Raw genomic sequence first — 6,144 nt, 5'->3', positions numbered from 1 at the left:
TGGCTTCATTGCCCCCAGCAAGAGCAAGTGCTGGGGTTCTCGAGCTGTGTGACAAAAATAGGTGGAGTGGCAGCAGGCAGAGACCCAGGGGCCTCAGGAAATAACCAGGAGCTGGCATTTCTCTGCTTCCATTTCCTAGTGCCCCACATAGGTGAAAATATTGGGGTTTCAGAATATATCAAGAAGCGAGGATGGTGTCAAGTGGTCAAGAGTCTGTCCACATCATGGTCTCATCATGGGCGTGAGTGCCTCTTCCTCCACGTCTCTAGGGAGAGGCGACATTGCTTCTTTCAGGGTGGCAGCAAGGCACTTTGGTTTGTTTGGTGCACAGTGGAAGGCAAGACTGTTATCTCCCATTCTTTCAACACAGAGGAAACCAGGCCCCAGTATTAGGAGCAAAGAAGCCTCCCAGAAGGCAATATGCATACAATAGCCAAGACTTCTGAGCAGGCCCAAGGACAGACAACTCAGTGTGGAGGAGTGGAAAGGGAACAGGAGGCCACTCCTGGCAGGGGCACTCCCTCACCAAATGCGTGTTGACTGAGACCCTGTGCTCACCGTTTACTGCAACCCAAGAGGCTGAGGCCTTTCCCTGTTCCCAAGGAACTTCAAGAATTCGCCACCCGGGCCAGGAGCCTCAGGTCCACTTTCCTGGTGCAAGCAGAGCTAAGTGGCTGCTCATCCTGCTGCCAGCCTCACCTCCTAGGCATCTAAAGGGCTGCACTGTACCAGGAGAGGGCCCCACCCACAGCAGCTCTCCCTGACTCAAGGAGACAGCACCCAGGGCTCTGAATCTGACAAGTTCCAATGTTTATTATGGCTGGCTGTCCTTGGCCTGGTCCTGAAGGGAGTCTTTTGGACGTGTGACTTCTGTGGATTTTTTTGCATGACATTACCAGGATCCATGTGTGTAGTAAGTTCCTTAGATGAGGGCTTTGACACATGCACTCCACCCTCAAACTCTGTGGACACCTGGACCAGTGCTCTAAGGACATCCACATACTGGGCCTGTGGCTATCAGCATCCTGAGTGATCCAGGCAGGAGGATCTCAAAATCTGTGCCAGTCTTTGCCAATTAGGGAGTTTTTCACAAAATGCTCAAAGAAAGAATCCTACCCAAGGACCTCGGTAGCAGAGCACCCTAGTTTCCTTGTACATTACTGCAAAAGAAAATAAAAACAAAGAAAAAAGTAAAGAAGAAAGATGTTGTTTGAAATAGGTCAACCATCACGTTTTCAGGGCTTTGCATGAAGAAAATGTGGCTCCTGAACACGAACTCGTGTGCTCTTCCAATTCTGCATGGTGTCTTGGCATGGATTCCATGACATGGGCCCAAATCCGGAGACCCAGAGTTGGCAGGGGAGTTCCACTTGCCATCACATTTCCATTTGGATTCCTACCACTCAGTAGGGGGTGGGGGTTACACTCCACATTGGAGAGCAGGAGACTAAGTGTGACCACACTGGCAAAGACACCTCTTCTGTTGGATTCTACATTCCATGTCCATGGTCCTAAGGGGCTTTGTCCCCAGAAAAGCAGCCCCTTCTGGTGGCATGGAGTCCTCAACCTTTTAGGCAGTCACCTCTCCCCCATACTCAGGGGCCTCTATCTCACCTCCTCCGGAATGACCAGTGTGTGTTCTCCCCCACAAGACCCATGTGCTCTTCTGGAGTCTCTCCCATGGAAGCTACACAGTGTTGGTGGTGGCACAGCCTCGGGAATGGATTGAGCAGGCAACGTGATATCACACCATGTAAAACTTTATTAGAACACTTTTTAACACACCTATCTCAACAAGGAAAAGTTATAGCGAAATAACCATAACAACAACAATGAAAGAACCCCCCAAAAAACTTATAGTGAAATAAGTATAACAAAAACAATGAAAGAACCTGAAACAACTAAACAGAACTCAAACCAAACCAGATAATAAATAAATATATGAACAAACAAATAAATAAATATAGGATGGAAGGAAGGAAATAAATAACTAAAGGAAATAAGTAAATATATAAATAAATACTTTTTCCTTTTCCAGGTACTGGTGTGCAAGGCCAGGCCTAGGGTAGCCATTGGGAGAGGGAGGTACAAGAGCCATCACCTGGGTGAAAAGCTGCAAGCAGTGGGAAGCCTGAGTCTTTGCCCCTGGAGGACTGAAGATGAAGGGAATCTGTTTGTAATTCTCTTGACCCTGACTTTTCTTGAAAATCAGCAGGATCAAGACCAGGGATTGAGCCTAGTAAAAGGGCTGGGCCTAGATTAGGGAGAAGACCCCATGTTAGCCTTACACAATTTATTTCTGATAGCCCTCTCAATTATTCACACAGGTCAATTAGTCCTTCCACTTGGGAACCAGGGGATTGACCCTTCCTCTTTTCAGGAAAAGTCCTGCCTGTCCCACACCATTGCCTCAGCCTCTTCTTTCTGCTCTCAAATGCGCTGTCTATGGGACCCTACTTTGTTTGTTGTTCCTTTTCTCCCAGGATGTGAGCACATGTGCCTGAAGTATTGTCAGTCTCATCTCTCCTGGATCTTGGATTTGGAGTCTGGCCATACCCATAACCCACAGGCAGGACTCCATCTCTCATCATTGAAGTGGGAAATAAGTCAGCAAAACATGTACTGACTCTTATGTAGATTTGTCCTTCATAACTCTTTTGGAGATTCTGAAATGCTCACTGTTTATATTCAGATTATTCTCCTAGGGTTTCCAGATGGGAGCTGGGCCAATACACAATTCTGTTTTTACTTTGAAAATTGACTTGTCATTCTATCTGCAGTTTTGAGTTGTGTTATTTCAGAGTATATTTTTCACTTGTGCTCTGTTCCTTTTTTTCCCATTATTTTGTGATGAACAACAACCAAAAAAATAGCCCGGTAGCCAATGGTCATGTTGTTCACCTTAAAACAAATCACAGGAACAAGAGGGGTGAAGTCTCATGGGAAGGACAATAGGAATATTAGGGGAGCCATCAATGGAGTGAACCAGGATACCAAACAGGACTTTAATAAGTATACATGTTAGAAAGAGTTCTTTTCTCATTGCTCTGGCTCCTAAATTATCTCAGCGAATGGCTTCCAACTCAAAACTATATTTCCTGATTATTTCCTTTATACTCATTAAATCACACTTGAACTCTGAGAGGGATTCCAGAATACCTATTTGTATCTCAGTGAGAAAATTGGTATTGCAGTGGTCAGGATGACTTTGGGAGAAGGAGAAAACTTATTATCAATGGAAGGTAGAACTTAGTAATTAGATTTAATGCAAAAATGATGGATCCACAAGAATCAAATCACAGAAAGATGAAGGGATAAAGCAATAAATAAATAAAAAAGAAAGAGAGAAAGAAACACCAACTCGGGCCTGGGAAACATTGAAACAAACAATAGAAATATAAAACTACAAAAAGTGAGAAATTGATTTTGGAGAGCAAAGAATTATGGGAAGAAGTGAGACTCCAGGGGAGAGAGTAGGAAAGCAGAAAATGCAGTGGAGTTTGGTCTGAATTCCTCCTGTGTTACAGGAGTAACCTCCTTTGTTCTGAGAGAATTTCTAAGGTCTGTGCTGGCTCTCACATTATTATTTGTTTTTCCATTTGAAGCTTGTTTTGTTCATAGTCTGACTTTACAGTCCTAAGTCCCTAGGGACTCTGGTTTCCCCAGGTCTTTAGCATTGCAGAGTATCATTGTGCATTGTTCTTACAGATGTGACAGAGAAGGGACTCTTTTGGCTCCTGTAACCCTCTGGTCTACTGCTGTGAACCCTAATTCACTCCTCAGTGCCTGCTTCTTTCTCAGTTCTTTGGGTGAATTTTTGGCAGAAGTACAAAGATGCCTGCATCCTCTAGGTAGTTACATTTATCAATTGCCTGAAAATTAAGCTCACCTCTGTTGATAAAAAGAGGCACAACTAAATGGGAATGTTATGCTTTCTTTGTTATCCATTATATTATTTTATTTTTTTGGCGGTGCTGGAAATTAAACCTAAGGCTTTGGGCATGCTAGTCAAGTGCAGTAATACTTGTTTACACTGTGTCCTTTTAAAAATGTTATTGTGAGATAGGGACTTGCTATGTGTCCCAGGCTGTCCTCCACTATGCAATTCTCCTGCCTAAGTCTTTTGAATGACTGAGATTACGTGTGCACAACACCATGCCCCACATGATTCATTATTTTAGACAATTTTGTCTATTCTTCTAGGTTAATTTTGCCTATGCCTAATTAAATTTCCTATATTATGATCATAACTATCTCAGTCAGCACAGGTTCTCTCAAGAAAATGCCAATTGAGTAGCTTCAAAACAAAAATATATTATCTCACAATTCTAGAAGGTGGAAATTTCCAATGAGGATGATAGTAGCTTGTCTGTTGAGGGGCTCTCTCTTCTGGCTTGCAAATAGAACCCAGTCACTATGTCCTCACATGGTAGACAGAGAGAAAGGTGATAGAGGAGGTGAGTCATCAGTTGTTTGCTTCTCTTACTTTTTTTTATTTGTGGTAGTAGAAAAAAACAGAGTCTCTTAAGAGGGGGGCAGCTGCCCTACTACTAAGAATCATCCCACATCCAAGATAGAGGCGTTTGATTCAGTTTAGCCTCAAAATCAGAATAAAAATTAAGATGTGTGAAGAACTGAAGGGATGCAAAAGAATAGATCTTGCTTCATGGACATGCCAATCAAAAGGAAGTTTAGGTGTATCTCAGTGAGTTTGCCTAGCATGAGGGAAGCTATAGGATCCATCTCCAGCACTCAAAGAAAAAAAACAAGAACTCATTCTTCTTCTTCTTTCTGAAGAACTTATGATAAATGTGTTCATGGCACAAATGGCAAAAAGTTGTTTGTGTTACAAGAGTATCACTAAAATCCAAGTCTGACCTGCACAAGGATGTAGAGGACAGGATTGCAAAAGAACAACTAGACTTCCTTTGCTATTAATCCAATATCTGAATTCCGGGTCAGACTTTTTATCTCTTTGGCACGGACACATTCATGTCCCAGGCTAATTTATCCTAATGTGCTCTTCAAATAGTTTCATAAACACACACACACACACACACACACACACACACACACACACACACACACACTTATTAATATTAGATATTGAGCCCAAGGGTGATATAGCAATATACAACACCTCTCTCCCTATAGAATTTTTAATTAACTGGGAATTAAATATACACAAGATTCAGAGAGACTAAAATTATTACTGGATGTGGTGGTCCCCACTGTTGTTCCCAGCACCCCAGGAGGCTGAGACAGGAGAAATTCTGGAGTCCAGGAGCCAACTTAAATAAAACAGGTAGACCCTGCCTCTAAAAACAAACAAAAAGAAAAAAGAAAAGCAAAGTAATCAAAGGAAAGTTCACAGATTTATGGATGGTTGATCTGAATTGTGAATTAGGGCTGAGTGTAAGGATTAAATGTTGCTCCTAGACTGGATCTGACAACCCCTAGGGAGATATTTGATCAGTTAGTCCAGAATCAGGGCCCACTTGAGCCTAATGCAGAAGCCAAAGATGAGGCAGCTGTACCTGAGAAATGCTTCAATGGTCTCATCCTCCCCAGAAGAAACTCCAATATAAAGTGTGGAGAATGATGGTGGGGAGGTAGTTAAGTGGTAGAGCACTTGCCTGGCACTCACAAGACCCTGAGTTCCATCACCAGCATTGTCAGGAAGAAAAAAAAGAGATTAAAACTAGATATACTCACTCTTGAAGAAACCTGTGAGAAGACCAGTGTCTTCTGCTTTTCTATTGAAAGGGAGGAGGCGGAGTTAGGCAGTGAAAAAAAAAAAAAAAAAAAAAAACAGGGAAAGGGAATGCCCAGCATCACGGCTTAAGAGACAAAGGGGGCTGAGGTAGCTTCAGCAAGTAAGCAAGACCTCATCTCCAGATGACAATAGAAAAGGCTGAGGATGTAGCTCAGTGGTAAAATGTGCCAGGATTCTTTTCTCATTACTGAAAATAAACACACACAAAACAACAACAACAACAACAAAAAATAACAACAAACAACAAAAACAAATGAAAGAATAAACAAAAACCTGGACCTTATTGGACCTCTATGGAATGTGCTTTCCATCAGAAACAATGTTCTGGGGAGAACACATTGGAGGTGGCAGGAGAACAGGATTTGAAG

Source organism: Spermophilus citellus (assembly GCF_964194105.1).
Source record: "Spermophilus citellus genome assembly, chromosome: 10".
NCBI classification, from domain to species: domain Eukaryota; kingdom Metazoa; phylum Chordata; class Mammalia; order Rodentia; family Sciuridae; genus Spermophilus; species Spermophilus citellus.
This window is presented reverse-complemented; position numbering follows the sequence as displayed.